Consider the following 20,351-nt stretch of genomic DNA (forward strand, 5'->3'; position numbering starts at 1 on the left):
TTAAAGTGTTATTTAATTGAATCGAATATGCAAACTGTAATGCAAATGTGATGTCTCACTTCTTAAGGATGAAATTACTAGAAAGTGCTTAGATTATTAAAATAAACTAAAGCAAACTGTACACAGAGGGTGTCCCAATTATTCAGAAACAAAAGGGGATATGCTATAAAGTTGACTTAGGTAGCTTACTTTGGGCTACCAGACGTTTTATGGTTGTCAAATGGTAACAGTGAGGGTGGTAGAGAAGGGTCTCTATTGCTCAAGAGGAAGGCCTGAGTCAAGGAATAGGGATAATTTGGTGTTAGATGTTTCTGGGAGTATATTGAGGGAGTTCGGAGACAAGGAAACAGTGTGAAAAGTTTGCAGAGGGGGTAGACATAAGCAACAATTTGTAGCTGAGTATAGTGGTCTCTCTTTTGTTTATGTTGTGGTACTGGGCCTTAATAAAGTGGTGAGGATTAAGCTAAATGGTTTATGTAGTGGTAGAAATACTTAGTATATAGTAAAGTGGACTTTTGTGGTGGAGACTGGAGATGCTTTCGATTCAGGGGTTTAATAAATTAGGTGTACTCTGTGGCAGCAGAGAGGTTAATGCCATTGTCATTATGCACCATCACTTACATTTAACCTCTCTATTATTTGCTTTTTCAACTTTAACCCATCATTGGATGTAGGAAATCCAGACATTCCAAAGTATCTAACATTTATTAAAGAACTTGTATATATACAATAACATGGCATTCTTTTAAGTTCGTAGTTCATTAACAAGTGTGGAAATGAGTTACCAGAAGGGACAGTCAGGAAGACTGAATATATGATAGTAAAATATATTCATAACAACTTTGGGAAATAGAATAATCAAACATTGTATAGAAAACTGTGCAACTAAACTGATCACCTTCAAATCATCATCATTCTTTAGCATAAAAAAAAAAAATACTAGAAAGTATTAAGTGAAGTTTTTCCATAACACCCTTCCTCATTCTATATTCTGTACTTGTGGGTAAGTAACAAATACACTAATGCAAAGACATGGGATGTGGCAAAATACCTCCCAAACAAATTCTGCTTGTGAAGAAGCACACACACTGAATGGATTACACTTTGAGAGAATATCCAATCAAGTAGTTAAATTGCAGAATTGTTCTACAGCAATTTCCTCATAGATTTCACATGATTAAACCACCAAGAAAGATAAATACTGAGTTCACAAACCAAGAATTTCAGACCAAATTCAATGGAAGCTTTTCCTTAGTAGCTTCCAGATAATTGCTTAGACATCTAAAATTCATAAAGTCTGTTGAATAATCTCCTGACAAACGTCTTGGATTTAGACAAAAAGAAGAAGCTACAATCCCCAAAAGAAAATTTCAAGAGCTAAAAACCTTCAGAAGAAACTAAAGTAAGCTGTCTTAGTTTGTCGTAATAGAATGAGGAAGACATAGTTGAGCACCTTGCACTGAAACTCATCTATTTTTTTTATTTTGAAAAAGCTTTATTGAAGATGAAGCAAATAGTATAAACAAATTACTGAAATCATACAAAAAAAAGAGGAAATCAGTATGAATGAGACCATCTATGGGAAGGTCATGTTACAGAATCGTTTGCTGCAGAACAATGCATGTCAACAAATACAAAGAACAAAACAATAGAAGATAAACATTGTAAGATATTGTTCTCGCAGGTAGGTGTAAAAGTGTCAGCTATAGAGGAATTGAAATGTATAATGGGCAGTAACAAATAAGGCAATCCATCGATTAGCTGACTCCAAGCATGTCTAATGCTGTTAATATGCAAGCTAATGAACCATTGGCTAAGGAGTTGTTTGTGCACTTGGTCTGAAGTGTTTGTGGGTGTAAGGAGATGTCCTATGGTCGTATTGGTTGTTATAAATAAATAGTAGAGAAGCGCTAAAAAAGCTTAAGACACAATTTATTTGTACACTTGATACTATCAAATTAATTACATCAATCCCTATTCAGAGCTAAAATTGATTAAACCTAAAAACGTATTAATACAATATACAAACGAAAAAATTTATTGTTTCTATATTTAGATACCGTGTATTTATTTTATATACTACGTATTGGTTGTTATACTTGATTCAAATATTCTTCCCAACGGAAGCATATGGAATGATAGTCATTTTTATGTTTACCGTGTGTGTAGTGGTACTTTTCCAATTGGAGAGATTGGGATATGATCTTCCTCCATGTATTAACTGATGGGAGGAGCGGTGACTTCCAATTTTTCGGGATAAGTTTTTTGCTGAATTGACCATAATGGTCAGTAATGTGAGTCTCAATTTACATTTAATCTTAGTGAAGTTGTTAAAAAGGAAAAAAAGTAAATTTATGCTGATAAATTAATTTCTTTTACGATATGACGAGTCCACGGATTTCATCTTTACTTGTGGGATATTAACCTCCTGCTTACAGGAAGTGGCAAAGAGCACCACAGCAGAGCTGTATATATAGCCCCTCCCTTCCCCTCCACCCTCAGTCATTCGGCTGAAGGTATAGGAAGAGAAAAGGAAAGGCAAAAAGGTGCAGAGGTGACTAAAGTTTACAAAAAATAAATAAATCTGTCTTAAAAAGAACAGGGTGGGTCCACGGATTTCATTCTTACTTGTGGGATACCAATACCAAAGCAAAAGGACACGGATGAAAGGGAGGGACAAGACCGGAACCTAAACAGAAGGCACCACTGCTTGAAGAACCTTTCTCCCAAAAATAGCCTCAGAAGAAGCAAAAGTATCAAAATTGTAAAATTTGGAAAAAGTATGAAGGGACGACCAAGTCGCAGCCTTACAAATCTGTTCAACAGAAGCATCGTTTTTAAAAGCCCATGTGGAAGCCACAGCCCTAGTAGAATGAGCCATAATTCTTTCAGGAGGCTGCTGTCCAGCAGTCTCATATGCCAGGATGATACTTCTCCGGAATAAACAATGAATAATGAAGAGGATTGACGGAAATCCTTGGTTAACTGTAAGTAAAACTTCAAGGTACGGACCACGTCCAGATTATTTTACAGACGCTCCATCTTGGAAGGATTAGGACACAATGAAAGAAAAATAATTTCTTGATTAATGTTCTTAATTGAAACAACCTTAGGAAGAAATCCAGGTTTGGTAAGTAAAACCACCTTATCAGAATGAAATATAAGATAAAGCGAATCACATTGTAACGCTGAAAGCTCAGAAACTCTTCGAGCAGAAGAAATAGCAACTAAAAACAGAACTTTCCAAGATAACAATTTAATATCTATGGAATGCATGGGTTCAAACGGAACCCCTTGAAGAACTCTAAGAACTAAATTCAAACTCCAGGGAGGAGTAATAGGTCTAAATACAGGCTTAATTCTAGTTAAAGCCTGACAAAAAGACTGAACATCGGGCACATTTGCCAAACATTTGTGAAGCAAAATTGACAAAGCAGAAATCTGTCCCTTTAAAGAACTTGCTGATAACCCTTTCTCCAATCCTTCTTGGAGAAAAGACAGAATCCTAGGAATCTTAGTTTTACTCCACGAGTAACCCTTGGATTCACACCAATAAAGATATTTACGCCATATCTTATGATAGATTTTTCTAGTGACAGGCTTTCGAGCCTGTATAAAAGTATCAATGACAGAATCAGAGAATCCTCGCTTAGATAGAATCAAGCGTTCAATCTCCAAGCAGTCAGCTGCAGAGAAATTAGATTTAGATGTCGGAAAGGTCCTTGAATGAGAAGGTCCTGTCTCAAAGGAAGTTTCCATGGTGGTATACAAAACAGAGGGGGAATGGGATATTATCCTATTAGAGGCCCCAAATTATTCTAATTAGAATATACAGTTCAATGTGCTTGACCATATGTTCATAAGGTATATAAACCTATGCCACTAAAAATTTACATGGGGGGTGCTCATTATCCGTATGTACAAGTTAAATATGGACAAGAGAAACGGATAACCCAGAGCACTCTTTATAGCGTGTCAGATAATAGGTGTATTTACAGTGAGGTAATACACAGAGGAAAAATAAAACTTAACATTTATTAAATAAGGCCTTTGAGAAAGCCAGCATATGGCGAAATGCGCATCAGGTGCTTGTACTAGGAGCTCTGCAGCCTAGTAGTATTGATTTACCTTATATTGGTTGGAATTCCTGCTATATTACACACCGCTCCAGTATTACACCAGCTCAGTTTAATTTGTGTGAGGCTTGTCCTCTTTATTTAGATAGTTTCAGTGCAATCCGCGAGCATTTTTGGGTGTTTATATAGCAGATTTTTTCCTCTCTGTTATTCGAGTTCATTGGTATTTCACTTTGTGCAGTCACATCTCCAAGGATACTTTCCTGGGCTTGCCAGCTTTGCTGTATTTTAGTACAGTTTTTAATACACTACACTGGTAGTAATTTACTACTTTTTAATCTCTTATTTAATAAATGTTAAGTTTTATTTTTCCTCTGTGTATTACCTCACTGTAAATACACCTATTATCTGACACGCTATAAAGAGTGCTCTGGGTTATCCATTTCTCTTGTCCTTATTTAAGTTTCCATGGTGGCAGAGAGGACATGTCCACTATATCCGCATACCAAGTCCTGCGTGGCCACGCTGGTGCTATCAGAATTACTGAAGTTCTCTCCTGTTTGATTCGAGCAATCATGCGTGGAAGGAGAGGAAATGGTGGAAACACATAAGCTAGGCTGAAATTCCAAGGCACTGTCAGGGCATCTATCAGTTCGGCCTGTGGATCCCTTGACCTGGATCCGTATCTTGGGAGCTTGGCATTCTGTCGAGACAACATTAGATCCAACTCCGGTCTGCCCCATCTGAGAATCAGTGAGGCAAATACCTCCGGATGGAGTTCCCACTCCCCCGGATGAAAAGTCTGACGACTTAGAAAATCTGCTTCCCAATTTTCTACTCCTGGGATGTAGATTGCCTACAGATAACAAGAGTGGATCTCCGCCCATCAGATTATCTTGGATACTTCTATCATCTCTAAGGAACTCCTTGTTCCCCCCTGATGATTGATATATGCCACAGTCGAGATGTTGTCCGACTGGAACCTGATGAATTTGGCCGAAGCCAACTGAGGCCACGCCTGAAGCGCATTGAATATTGCTCTCAGTTCCAGAATATTGAAAGTTGGAAGTAGAGACTCCAACTGAGTCCAAACACCCTGAGCCTTCAGGGAGTTCAAGACTGCACCCGAGCCCAGAAGGCTAGCATCCGTTGTCACTATCACCCACGAGGCTCTGCGGAAATAAGTCCCCTGGGACAGATGATCCGGCGACAACCACCAAAGAAGAGAGTCTCTGGTCTCTTGATCCAGATTTATCTGAGGAGATAAATTCGCATAATCCCCATTCCACTGTCCGAGCATGCACAGCTGCAGTGGTTTGAGATGAAAGCGGGCAAACTGAATTATATCCATTGCCGCTACCATTAATTCAATGACTTCCATGCACTGAGCCACTGATGGCCGATAAATGGACTGAAGTGCTCGGCAAGTATTCAAAATCTTTGTCTTTCTGAACTCTGTCAGAAATATTTTCATGTCTACGGAGTCTATAAGAGACCCCAAGAATGGAACCCTTGTCCGTGGAACTAATGAACTCTTTTCTATGTTCACTTTCCAACCGTGAGATCTCAGGAAAGACAATACTATGTCTGTGTGAGATTTTGTCAATTGATAATTCGACACTTGAATCAGAGTATCGTCCAGATAAGGCGCTACTGCTATGCCGCGCGGTCTGAGAACCGCTAAAAGAGACCCTAGAACCTTTGTGAAAATTCTGGGTCCTGTCGCAAGACCGAAAGGAAGAACCACGGACTGATAATGTTTGTCCAGGAAGGCAAACCTTAAGAACCGATGATGATCCTTGTGTATAGGGATATGAAGGTATGCATCCTTCAAGTCCACGGTAGTCATATATTCACCCTCGTGAATCATTGGTAAGATTGTTCGTATAGTCTCCATTTTGAACGATGGGAAATTTGTTTAGACACTAGAGATCTAAAATGGGTCTGAAAGTTCCTTCTTTTTTGGGAACTACAAAAAGATTTGAGTAAAACCCCTGTCCCTGTTCCAGCTTTGGAACAGGACAAATTACTCCCATGGTATAAAGGTCTTTTACACAGCGTAAGAACGCCTCTCTTTTTATCTGGTCTACAGATAATCGTGAAAGATGAAATCTCCCCCTTGGGAGAAAATCCTTGAATTCTAGTTGATACCCGTGGGTCACTATTTCCAGTGCCCAGGAGTCCTGAACATCTCTTGCCCAAGCCTGAGCAAAGAGAGAAAGTCTGCCCCCTACCAGATCCGGTCCCGGATTGGGGGCCACCCCTTCATGCTGTCATGGAAACAGCAGCAGGCTTCTTTGATTGTTTACCTTTATTCCAAGTCTGGTTGGGTCTCCAGACTGACTTAGATTGAGCAAAATTCCCTTCCTGCTTTGTGGAGGAAGAAGAAGCAGAGGGTCCTCCTTTATAGTTTCGAAAGGAACGAAAATTATTCTGTTTACCCCTCATTTTAACAGACTTATCCTGAGGTAGGGAATGACCTTTACCTCCAGTAATGTCAGAAATGATCTCCTTCAATTCAGGCCAGAATAGGGTCTTACCTTTAAAAGGAAAAGCCAAAAGCTTAGATTTTGATGACACATCAGCAGACCAAGATTTGAGCCACAACGCTCTACGCGCCAGAATGGCAAAACCTGCATTTTTTGCTGCTAATTTAGCAATTTGAAAAGCAGCATCAGTAATAAAAGAATTAGCTAGCTTGAGAGCCTTTATTCTATCCAGAATATCAACTAATGGAGTCTCAATCTTCAGAGACTCTTCTAGAGCTTCGAACCAAAAAGCTGCTGCAGTAGTTACTGGAACAACGCAAGCCGTAGGTTGCAAAAGAAAACCTTGATGAATAAATAATTTCTTTAAAAGACCCTCTAATTTTTTATCCATAGCGTCTTTGAAAGCACAACTATCCTCAATAGGTATAGTTGTACGCTTAGCCAAAGTAGATATAGCTCCCTCCACCTTAGGGACCGTTTGCCACAAGTCCCGAATGGTGTCTGATATGGGAAACATTTTCTTTTTAACAATTTCCGAAATTCTCTTAGGAACCGGAAAAACATCAGTGTAAGTAGGTACCTCTAAATATTTGTCCATCTTACACAATTTCTCTGATGGTATTATAATAGGGTCACAATCATCCAGAGTCGCTAAAACCTCCCTAAGTAATAGACATTCAAGCTTAAATTTAAATGACATAACGCCCGAATCTGTCTGAGGTAATATATTTCCGGGGTCTAAAAGTTCACCCTCAGACAGCAATTCCCTAAGCCCCAACTCAGAACACTGTGAGGGAACATCGGAAATAGATAATAAAGCATCAGAGGATTCAGTATTTACATTAATACATGACCTACTGCGATTACCCTGTAAAACTGGTAATTTGGATAATACCTCTGTGAAAGTAGTTGACATAACTGCAGCCATTTCCTGCAGAGTAAAAGCATTAGACGCACTAAAAGTACTTGGCGTTGCTTGTGTGGGTGTTAAAGGTTGTGACACTTGGGGAGAGTTGGATGGCACATCTTGATTCTCTTCAGACTGAGAATCATCCTTAGGCATACTTTTTTTACTTAAAAAATGCTTCTTACATTGTAAGGCCCATTCAGTACAAGAGGTACACAACGTAAGTGGGGGGTTCCACAGTGGCTTCTAAACACATAGAACAATTAGTATCCACAATGTCAGACATGTTGAACAGACTAACAATAATCTTAAAAGTTGTTAAACACTTAGAACAATTTTTCAAAAAAATTTACTGCGCCTTTAAAAAAAAAAAAAAAAGCATACAATTTTTCCAAAACTGCTATAAAAACAAAATTTATGCTAACCTGATAATTTTTTTTCTTTTGCGATGTACTGAGTCCACGGTTTCATCCTTACTTGTGGGATATTATCCTTCCTAACAGGAAGTGGTAGAGAGCACCCACAGCAGAGCTGTCTATATAGCTCCCCCCTTAACTCCACCCCCCAGTCATTCGACCGAAGGCCAAGGAAGAAAAAGGAGAAACTATAAGGTGCAGAGGTGACTGAGTTTTTAATAAAAAATACTATCTGTCTTGAATAGACAGGGCAGGTCGTGGACTCGGTACATCGCAAAAGAAAGAAATTTATCAGGTAAGCATAAATTTTGTTTTCTTTTGCATGATGTACCGAGTCCACGGTTTCATCCTTACTTGTGGGATACCAATACCAAAGCTTTAGGACACGGATGAAGGGAGGGACAAGACAGGAACCTAAACGGAAGGCACCACTGCTTGCAAAACCTTTCTCCCAAAAATAGCCTCCGAAGAAGCAAAAGTATCAAATTTGTAAAATTTTGAAAAGGTATGGAGTGAAGACCAAGTCGCAGCCTTACAAATCTGTTCAACAGAAGTATCATTTTTAAAAGCCCATGTGGAAGCTACCGCTCTAGTAGAATGAGCTGTAATCCTTTCAGGAGGCTGCTGTCCAGCAGTCTCATAAGCCAAATGGATGATGCTTTTCAGCCAAAAGGAAAGAGAAGTAGCCGTAGCTTTTTGACCCCTACGCTTTCCAGAATAGACAACAAACAAAGAAGATGTTTGACGAAAATCTTTGGTTTCCTGCAAATAAAATTTCAAAGCACGAACCACATCCAAGTTGTGCAACAGACGTTCCTTCTTAGAAGAAGGATTAGGACACAGAGAAGGAACAACAATTTCCTGATTGATATTCCTGAAAATAACAACCTTAGGTAGGAACCCAGGCTTGGTACGTAAAACCACCTTATCAGCATGGAACACAAGATAAGGCAAGTCACATTGTAATGCAGATAGTTCAGAAACTCTTCGAGCTGAAGAGATAGCAACTAGGAACAAAACTTTCCAAGATAAAAGCTTAATATCTATGGAATGCATGGGTTCAAACGGAACCCCCTGAAGAACTTTAAGAACTAAATTTAGACTCCATGGCGGAGCAACAGATTTAAACACAGGCTTAATTCTAGATAAAGCCTGACAAAAAGCCTGAACGTCTGGAACATCTGCCAGACGCTTGTGCAACAAAATAGACAGAGCAGATATCTGTCCTTTTAGAGAACTAGCTGACAATCCTTTCTCCAATCCCTCTTGGAGAAAAGACAAAATCCTAGGAATCCTGATTTTACTCCAGGAGAAGCCTTTGGATTCGCACCAAAAAAGATATTTACGGCATATCTTATGATAGATTTTCCTGGTAACAGGCTTTCGAGCCTGAATCAAGGTATTTATGACTGACTCAGAGAAACCCCGCTTTGATAGAATCAAGCGTTCAATCTCCAAGCAGTCAGTTGCAGAGAAATTAGATTTGGATGCTTGAATGGACCTTGAATCAGAAGGTCCTGTCTCAGCGGCAGAGACCATAGTGGAAGAGATGACATATCCACCAGGTCTGCATACCAAGTCATGCGTGGCCTGTTTGATTCTGGCAATCAGACGTAGAAGGAGAGGGAAAGGTGGAAACACATAAGCCAGGTTGAACGACCAGGGTACTGCTAGAGCATCTATCAGTACAGCCTGAGGATCCCTTGACCTGGAGCTGTAACAAGGAAGTTTGGCGTTCTGACGAGACGCCATCAGATCCAATTCTGGTGTGCCCCATAGCCGAACCAGTTGAGCAAACACCTCCGATGGAGTTCCCACTCCCCAGGATGAAAAGTCTGATGACTTAGAAAGTCTGCCTCCCAGTTCTCTACACCTGGGATATAGATTGCTGACAGATGGCAAGAGTGAGCCTCTGTCCATCGGATTATCCTTGAGACCTCTATCATCGCTAAGGAACTTCTTGTTCCGCCCTGATGATTGATATAAGCCACAGTCGTGATGTTGTCCGACTGAAACCTGATGAATCTGGCCGAAGCCAGCTGAGGCATTGCCTGGAGAGCATTGAATATCGCTCTTAATTCCAAAATATTTATCGGTAGGAGAGCCTCCTCCCGAGTCCACAAACCCTGAGCCTTTAGGGAATTCCAGACTGCACCCCAGCCCAGAAGGCTGGCGTCTGTCATCACTATAACCCATTCTGGCCTGCGGAAACACATTCCCTGGGACAGATGATCCTGTGACAACCACCAAAGAAGAGAGTCTCTGATCTCTTGATCCAGATTTATCTGGAGGAGATAAATCCACATAATCCCCATTCCACTGATTGAGCATGCATAGTTGCAGTGGTCTGAGATGCAAGCGATCAAACAGAACTATGTCCATTGCCGCTACCATTAGACCGATTACCTCAATACATTGAGCCACTGACGGCCGAGGAATGGAGTGAAGAGCTCGGCAGGTGGACAAAATATTTGATTTCCTGACCTCCGTCAGAAATATTTTCATGTCCACTGAGTCTATCAGAGTCCCTAGAAATGAAACTCTTGAGGGGGGAAAGAGAACTCTTTTTACGTTCACCTTCCACCCGTGAGATCTTAGAAAGGCCAACACTAAGTCCGTGTGAGACTTGGCTAGTTGGAAGGTCGACACTTGAATCAGAATGTCATCTAGATAAGGCGCCACTGCTATGCCCCGTGGCCTTAGAACCACCAGAAGGGACCCTAGCACCTTCGTGAAGATTCGCTGCGCCGTGGCCAACCCGAAAGGAAGAGCCACAAACTGATAATGCTTGTCCAGAAAGGCGAACCTGAGGAACTGGTGTTGATCTTTGTGGATAGGAATGTGTAAATATGCATCCTTTAAATCCACGGTGGTCATATATTGACCCTCCTGGATCAATGGTAAGATAGTCCGAATGGACTCCATCTTGAAAGATGGGACTCTTAGGAACTGGTTTAGGATCTTGAGATCCAGAATTGGTTTGAATGTTCCCTCCTTTATGGAAACTATAAACAGATTGGAGTAGAACCCCTGCCCTTGTTCTGCTTTTGGAACTGGGCAGATCACTCCCATGGTAAAAAGGTCCTCTACACAGCGTAAGAACGCCTCTCTCTTTGTCGGGTTTACAGACAATTAAGAAAGATGGAACCTCCCCCTTGGAGGGGAGTCCTTGAAATCTAGAAGGTATCCCTGGGTTACAATTTCTACTGCCCAGGAATCCTGAACGTCTCTTGCCCAGGCCTGAGCAAAGAGAGAGAGTCTGCCCCCTACTAGATCCGGTCTCGGATCGGGGACTACCCCTTCATGCTGACTTAGTGCCAGCAGCAGGCTTTTTGGCCTGTTTACCCTTGTTCCAAGCCTGATTAGGTCTCCAGGTTGGCTTGGATTGAGCAAAGTTCCCCTCTTGCTTTGCAGCAGAGGAAGAGGAAGCGGGACCACTCTTGAAGTTTCGAAAGGAACGAAAATTATTTTGTTTAGTCTTTGTCTTATTTGACTTATCCTGAGGGAGGGTATGACCCTTCCCTCCAGTAATGTCTGAAACGACCTCTTTCAGTGCAGGCCCAAATAAGGTCATACCTTTGAAAGGGGTGGACAAAAGCTTAGATTTAGATGACACATCAGCTGACCAGGACTTAAGCCATAACGCTCTACACGCTAAAATGGCATAACCTGAATTCTTTGCCGCTAACTTAGCGAGATGAAAAGTGGAGTCTGTAATAAAAGAATTAGCCAACTTAAGAGCCTTAATTCTGTCCAAAATATCATCTAGTGGGGTCTCCATCAGAGGAGCCTCTTCAAGAGCCTCAAACCAAAAGGCAGCTGCAGTGGTTACAGGAACAATGCATGCTATAGGTTGAAGAAGAAAACCTTGATGAACAAAAAATGTCTTTAGGAGACCCTCTATTTTTTTATCCATAGGATCAATGAAAGCACAAGTTTCTTCAATAGGTATAGTTGTAGGCTTAGCCAGAGTAGAAATAGCTCCCTCCACCTTAGGGACCATCTGCCATGAGTCCTTTATGGTGTCAGAAATAGGGAACATTTTCTTAACAACAGGAGGGGGAGCGAACGGAATACCTGGTCTATCCCACTCCTTAGTAACAATGTCCGAAATCCTCTTAGGGACCGGAAAAACATCAGTGTAAACAGGAACCTCTAAATATTTGTCCATTTTACACAATTTCTCTGGAACTACAATAGTGTCACAATCATCCAGAGTAGCTAAAACCTCCCTGAGCAATAAGCGGAGGTGCTCTAGCTTAAATTTAAATGCCGTCATATCTGAATCTGTCTGAGGGAACTTCTTTCCTGAATCAGAAATCTCTCCCTCAGACAGCAAAACCCTCATCCCTACCTCAGAACATTGTGAGGGAATATCGGATACGGCTACTAAAGCGTCAGAAGGCTCAGCATTTGTTCTTAACCCAGAGCTACTGCGCTTCCCTTGCAACCCAGGCAGTTAAGATAAAACCTCTGTGAGGGTAGTATTCATAAATGAAGCCATATCTTGCAAGGTGAAAGAATTAGACGCACTAGAAGTACTTGGCGTCGCTTGTGCGGGCGTTACCGGTTGTGACACTTGGGGAGAACTAGATGGCAAAACCTGACTTCCTTCTGTCTGAGAATCATTTAATGCCAAATTTTTATAAGTCAAAATATGCCTTTTGCAATTTAGACATATCAGTACAAGTGGGACACATTCTAAGAGGGGGTTCCACAATGGCTTCTAAACAAATTGAGCAATGAGTTTCCTCAGTGTCAGACATGTTTAACAGACTAGTAATAAAGCAAGCAAGCTTGGAAAACACTTTATTTAACAAAAAAAAAACAATTTGCAAAAACGGTACTGTGCCTTTAAGAGAAAAAAAGGCATACACAAACTGCAAAACAGGTTAAAATTGCTTCAAATTTTCCAAACGTTTAACAGTGTACCCACTAAGCCTTAGAAGGATTGCACCACAAGTAAATAAGCAATAAACACACAAATGACAAAACCGGATTGAAATTTGTCTAAAACCAGTTAAAACCACTATTAGCAGCTTGCCACAGCTCTGCTGTGGCCCTACCTGCTCTTAGGAACGATAATCTGGGTTAAAGCTTGAACAGGCCCTGAGAAGACTATCAGGACCTCAGGAGAAGTTGCTTGCTGCTTGTCTGAATTACTAAATGCACAACTGAGGTGTGAAAAACATAATTTATGCTTACCTGATAAATTCCTTTCTTCTGTGGTGTGATCAGTCCACGGGTCATCATTACTTGTGGGATATTAACTGCTCCCCTACAGGAAGTGCAAGAGGATTCACCCAGCAGAGTTGCTATATAGCTCCTCCCCTCTACGTCACCTCCAGTCATTCGACCAAGGACCAACGAGAAAGGAGAAGCCAAGGGTGTAGTGGTGACTGGAGTATAATTTAAAAAATATTTACCTGCCTTAAAAAACAGGGCGGGCCGTGGACTGATCACACTACAGAAGAAAGGAATTTATCAGGTAAGCATAAATTATGTTTTCTTCTGTTAAGTGTGATCAGTCCACGGGTCATCATTACTTGTGGGATACCAATACCAAAGCAAAAGTACACGGATGACGGGAGGGATAGGCAGGCTCTTTATACAGAAGGAACCACTGCCTGAAGAACCTTTCTCCCAAAAATAGCCTCCGAGGAAGCAAAAGTGTCAAATTTGTAAAATTTGGAAAAAGTATGAAGCGAAGACCAAGTTGCAGCCTTGCAAATCTGTTCAACAGAGGCCTCATTCTTAAAGGCCCAAGTGGAAGCCACAGCTCTAGTGGAATGAGCTGTAATTCTTTCAGGAGACTGCTGTCCAGCAGTCTCATAAGCTAAACGAATTATGCTACGAAGCCAAAAAGAGAGAGAGGTAGCAGAAGCTTTTTGACCTCTCCTCTGACCAGAGTAAACGACAAACAGGGAAGACGTTTGTCGAAAATCTTTAGTTGCCTGTAAATAAAATTTAAGGGCACGAACTACATCCAGATTGTGCAAAAGACGTTCCTTCCTCGAAGAAGGATTTGGGCACAAGGATGGAACAACAATCACCTGATTGATATTCCTGTTAGTGACTACCTTAGGTAAGAACCCAGGTTTAGTACGCAGAACTACCTTATCCGAGTGAAAAATCAAATAAGGAGAATCACAATGTAAGGCTGATAACTCAGAGACTCTTCGAGCCGAGGAAATAGCCATTAAAAATAGAACTTTCCAAGATAACAACTTTATATCAATGGAATGAAGGGGTTCAAACGGAACACCCTGTAAAACGTTAAGAACAAGGTTTAAACTCCATGGTGGAGCCACAGCTTTAAACACAGGTTTAATCCTGGCCAAAGCCTGACAAAAAGCCTGAACGTCTGGAACTTCTGACAGACGCTTGTGTAACAGAATGGACAGAGCTGAGATCTGTCCCTTTAAGGAACTAGCGGATAACCCCTTTTCTAAACCTTCTTGTAGAAAAGACAATATCCTAGGAATCCTAACCTTACTCCAAGAGTAACCTTTGGATTCGCACCAATATAGGTATTTACGCCATATTTTATGGTAAATCTTTCTGGTAACAGGCTTCCTAGCCTGCATTAAGGTATCAATAACTGACTCAGAAAAACCACGCTTTGATAAGATCAAGCGTTCAATTTCCAAGCAGTCAGCTTCAGAGAAGTTAGATTTTGATGTTTGAAAGGACCCTGAATCAGAAGGTCCTGTTTCAGAGGTAACGACCAAGGTGGACAGAATGACATGTCCACCAGATCTGCATACCAAGTCCTGCGTGGCCATGCAGGCGCTATTAGAATCACTGATGCTTTCTCCTGTTTGATTCTGGCAATCAATCGAGGAAGCATCGGGAAAGGTGGAAACACATAAGCCATCCTGAAGGTCCATGGTGCTGTCAAGGCATCTATCAGGACCGCTCCCGGATCCCTGGATCTGGACCCGTAGCGCGGAAGCTTGGCGTTCTGTCGAGACGCCATGAGATCTATCTCTGGTTTGCCCCAACGTCGAAGTATTTGGGCAAAGACCTCTGGATGAAGTTCCCACTCCCCCGGATGAAAAGTCTGACGACTTAAGAAATCCGCCTCCCAGTTCTCCACTCCCGGGATGTGGATTGCAGACAGGTGGCAAGAGTGAGACTCTGCCCAGCGAATTATCTTCGATACTTCCATCATTGCTAGGGAGCTTCTTGTCCCTCCCTGATGGTTGATATAAGCTACAGTCGTGATGTTGTCCGACTGGAACCTGATGAACCCCCGAGTTGTTAACTGGGGCCCAGCCAGAAGAGCATTGAGGACTGCTCTCAATTCCAGAATGTTTATTGGAAGAAGACTCTCCTCCTGATTCCATAGTCCCTGAGCCTTCAGAGAATTGCAGACAGCGCCCAAACCTAGTAGGCTGGCGTCTGTTGTTACAATTGACCAGTCTGGCCTGCTGAATGGCATTCCCCTGGACAGATGTGGCCGATAAAGCCACCATAGAAGAGAATTTCTGGTCTCTTGATTCAGATTTAGAGTGTTGAATGGAATGAAGGACACGGCATGCATTTTGAAGTTTTGTTAACCTGTCCTCTGTCAGGTAAATCTTCATTTCTACAGAATCTATCAGAGTCCCCAGGAAGGGAACTCTTGTGAGTGGAAAGAGAGAACTTTTCTCTTCGTTCACTTTCCATCCATGCGACCTTAGAAATGCCAGTACTATCTCTGTATGAGATTTGGCAGTTCGAAAGCTTGAAGCTTGTATCAGTATGTCGTCTAAGTACGGAGCTACTGAAATTCCTTGCGGTCTTAGTACCGCCAGAAGAGTGCCCAGAACCTTTGTGAAGATTCTTGGAGCCGTAGCCAGTCCGAATGGAAGAGCTACAAACTGGTAATGCCTGTCTAAAAAGGCAAACCTTAGATACCGGTAATGACTTCTATGAATCGGTATGTGAAGGTAAGCATCCTTTAAATCCACTGTGGTCATGTACTGACCCTCTTGGATCATGGGCAAAATTGTTCGAATAGTTTCCATCTTGAACGATGGAACTCTTAGGAATTTGTTTAGGATCTTTAAATCCAAGATTGGCCTGAAGGTTCCCTCTTTTTTGGGAACTACAAACAGATTTGAGTAAAACCCTTGTCCTTGTTCCAACCGCGGAACTGGATGGATCACTCCCATTAATAAAAGATCTTGTACGCAGCGTAGAAACGCTTCCTTCTTTGTTAGGTTTGTTGACAACCTTGACAGATGAAATCTCCCTCTTGGGGGAGAGGATTTGAAGTCCAGAAGGTATCCCTGAGATATGATCTCTAACGCCCAGGGATCCTGAACATCTCTTGCCCAAGCCTGGGCGAAGAGGGAAAGTCTGCCCCCCACTAGATCCGGTCCCGGATCGGGGGCCCTCAATTCATGCTGTCTTAGGGGCAGCAGCAGGTTTTCTGGCCTGTTTGCCCCTGTTCCAGGACTGGTTAGGTTTCCAGCCTTGTCTGTAGCGAGCAACAGCTCCTTCCTGTTTTGGTGCAGAGGAAGTTGATGCTGCTCCTGCTTTGAAATTACGAAAGGAACGAAAATTGGACTGTCTAGCCTTGGCTTTGGCCTTGTCCTGAGGCAGGGCATGACCTTTACCTCCTGTAATGTCAGCAATAATCTCTTTCAAGCCGGGCCCGAATAAGGTCTGCCCTTTGAAAGGAATATTAAGCAATTTAGACGTAACATCAGCTGACCAGGATTTCAGCCACAGAGCTCTGCGTGCCTGAATGGCGAATCCTGAATTTTTAGCCGCAAGTTTAGTTAAATGTACTACGGCATCTGAAATAAATGAATTAGCTAACTTAAGGAATTTAAGTTTGTGTGTGATGTCATCTAGTGTGGATGATTGAAGTGTCTCTTCCAGAGACTCAAACCAAAATGCTGCTGCAGCCGTGACAGGCGCAATACATGCAAGAGGTTGCAATATAAATCCTTGTTGAACAAACATTTTCTTAAGGTAACCCTCTAATTTTTTATCCATTGGATCTGAAAAAGCACAGCTATCCTCCACTGGGATAGTGGTACGCTTAGCTAAAGTAGAAACTGCTCCCTCCACCTTAGGGACCATTTGCCATAAATCCCGTGTGGCGGCGTCTATTGGAAACATTTTTCTAAATATAGGAGGGGGTGAGAAAGGCACACCGGGTCTATCCCACTCCTTAGTAACAATGTCAGTAAGTCTCTTAGGTATAGGAAAAACGTCAGTACTCGTCGGTACCGCAAAATATTTATCCAACCTACACATTTTTTCTGGGATTGCAACTGTGTTACAATCATTCAGAGCCGCTAATACCTCCCCTAGTAACACACGGAGGTTCTCAAGCTTAAATTTAAAATTTGAAATGTCTGAGTCCAGTTTATTTGGATCAGAACCGTCACCCACAGAATGAAGCTCTCCGTCTTCACGTTCTGCAAACTGTGACGCAGTATCAGACATGGCCCTTGCATTATCAGCGCACTCTGTTCTCACCCCAGAGTGATCACGTTTACCTCTTAGTTCTGGTAGTTTAGCCAAAACTTCAGTCATAACAGTAGCCATATCTTGTAATGTGATTTGTAATGGCCGCCCAGATGTACTCGGCGCTACAATATCACGCACCTCCTGAGCGGGAGATGCAGGTACTGACACGTGAGGCGAGTTAGTTGGCATAACTCTCCCCTCGTTGTTTGGTGAAATATGTTCAATTTGTACAGATTGACTGTTTTTTAAAATAGCATCAATACATTTAGTACATAAATTTCTATTGGGCTCCACTTTGGCATTAACACATATAGCACAGAGATATTCCTCTGAATCAGACATGTTTAACACACTAGCAAATAAACAGCAACTTGGAAATACTTTACAAAGTAATTTACAAATAATATGAAAACGAACTGTGCCTTTAAGAAGCACAGAAAAATATTATAACAGTTAAAATAATTAAGTTATAGCATCAATCTTTGTCAGAATATACAGTTTAAGCAAAGGATTGTTCCCCTCAGCAAATGATAACTAACCCAGGCAGCAGAAAAAAAATACACAAATAAACGTTTTTTTTTTTTTTTTTTTTATCACAGTCAATACAATCAGCACAGCTCTGCTGTAATGATTACTTCCCTCAAAAAAGGCTTTGGAGATCCCTGAACTCTGTAGAGATGAACCGGATCATGCAGGAAGAAAATGAATCTCTGACTGAGTTTTTTCTGATGCATAGTGAAAGCACCAAAATGGCCCCTCCCCCACACACATAACAGTGAGAGGGATCAGTGAACTGCTCTAATTTAAATCAAAACTATTGCCAAGTGGAAAAATAGTGCCCAAAACATTTTTTCACCCAGTACCTCAGAGAAAAAAAACGTTTTTACATGCCAGCAAAAAAACGTTTTACCTCAATAATTAATTGTCATTTAAAACCTATTGCAAGTCCCTGCAAATTAGGTTAAGTCTATGTATACAGTCTAAAAACCAGAGAAGTATAAAATATACATACATGACAGCCTGATATCAGCTACATCTACTGCATTCAAGGCTGGGTTTACATTATAACGGTATGGCAGGATTTTCTCATCAATTCCATGTCAGAAAATAATAAGCTGCTACATACCTCTTTGCAGATTAATCTGCCTGCTGTCCCCTGATCTGAAGTTTGCCTCTCCTCAGATGGCCGAGAAACAGCAATATGATCTTAACTACTCCGGCTAAAATCATAGAAAAAAACTCAGGTAGATTCTTCTTCAAATTCTACCAGAGAAGGAATAACACACTCCGGTGCTATTATAAAACAACAAACTTTTGATTGAAGATATAAAAACTAAATATATCACCATAGTCCTCTCACACATCCTATCTAGTCGTTGGGTGCAAGAGAATGACTGGAGGTGACGTAGAGGGGAGGAGCTATATAGCAACTCTGCTGGGTGAATCCTCTTGCACTTCCTGTAGGGGAGCAGTTAATATCCCACAAGTAATGATGACCCGTGGACTGATCACACTTAACAGAAGAAATAGGCCCCGCCCACCTCACTCGATGTTCCTGGGGCATACACAAATCTAGCAAACTATGTTTGAAAACCATGTGAGTTATAACAACCCTAAATAAGCCAAATGACCCCGCAAGCAAACGTTCCCATAAACATAAAAAATGTTACTCCCAGAACACACAAATGTTTATCCCACTTTCTCATAAACAAACTGAGTGCCCAAAAAACATAGCCCTTCATGCAAGCTAGTAAAGCCTCTTTCATACTAGGATTACTGCTTCCCCTTCCCCTAATGGGGATACTGTCAGCCTTTCTGAGTTAACACAGTCTCTGCAGAAAATATGATTGAACATACCTCATTGCTGCATAGCAAGAAACCGTTCCTCACATTGAAGTTTTCCTGTACTCATCAGCTTCTGAGGGAACAGCAGTGGACCTTAGTTACAAATGCTAAGATCATAATCCTCCAGGCAGAAATCTTCATCTATGTCCTGCCTGAGAGTAAATAGTACAACACCGGTACCATTTAAAAATAAACTCTTGATTGTAGTTAAAATTAAACTAACAGCTTAACACCTCTTTCACTATACCCTTCCTGCTTAAAGCCGGCAAAGAGAATGACTGGGGGGTGGAGTTAAGGGGGGAGCTATATAGACAGCTCTGCTGTGGTGCTCTCTTTGCCACTTCCTGTTAGGAAGGATAATATCCCACAAGTAAGGATGAATCCGTGGACTCTGTACATCATGAAAAAGAAATACACCCCTCACCACACCCACAATTCAGTTTAACGAATAGCCAAGTAGTGGGGTGATAAAGAAAGAAGTAAAAAGCATAAATAAAAGGAATTTGGAAATAATTGTGCTTTATACAAAAAAAAATAACCCCCATAAAAAGGGTGGGTCTCATGGACTCTTGCCAATATGAAAGAAATTAATTTATCAGGTAAGTTCTTACATAAATTAAGTTTTCTTTCATGTAATTGGCAAGAGACCATGAGCTAGTGATGTATGGGATAGTAATACCCTAGATGTGGAACTCCACAGAAGAGTCACTAGAGAGGGAGGGATACAAATAATAACAGCCATTTTCCGCTGAAAAAATTAATCCACAACCCAAAATATAAGTTTATTCTCATAAATGAAAAGAAAAAACAAACAGAAATAGAGGAATCAAACTGAAACAGCTGTCTGAATAACTTTTCTACCAAAAACTGATTCAGAAGAAGCAAATACATCAAAACGATAGAATTTAGTAAATGTATGCAAAGAAGACCAAGTTGCTGCTTTGCAAATCTGATCAGCTGAAGCTTCATTCTTAAAAACCCACAAAGTGGAGACTGATCTAGTAAAATGAGCTGTAATTCTCTGAGGCGGGGCCTGACCCGACTCCAAATAAGCCTGAAGAAGTATTAAAAGCTTTAACCAAGATGCCAAGGAAATGGCAGAAGCCTTCTGACCATTCCTAGAACCAGAAAAGACAACAAATAGACT

The 20,351-nt window shown here is 41.3% G+C and overlaps 1 protein-coding gene across 1 annotated transcript in view; it reads right to left on the minus strand.

Moving 5' to 3' along the window:
• TRIM37 (tripartite motif containing 37) overlaps nucleotides 1–20,351 on the minus strand; it is a 1,136,753-nt gene that overhangs the window by 364,250 nt on the left and 752,152 nt on the right. The window lies entirely within an intron of this gene.

Source organism: Bombina bombina, chromosome 3 (genome assembly GCF_027579735.1).
Source record: "Bombina bombina isolate aBomBom1 chromosome 3, aBomBom1.pri, whole genome shotgun sequence".
Classification (NCBI taxonomy): domain Eukaryota; kingdom Metazoa; phylum Chordata; class Amphibia; order Anura; family Bombinatoridae; genus Bombina; species Bombina bombina.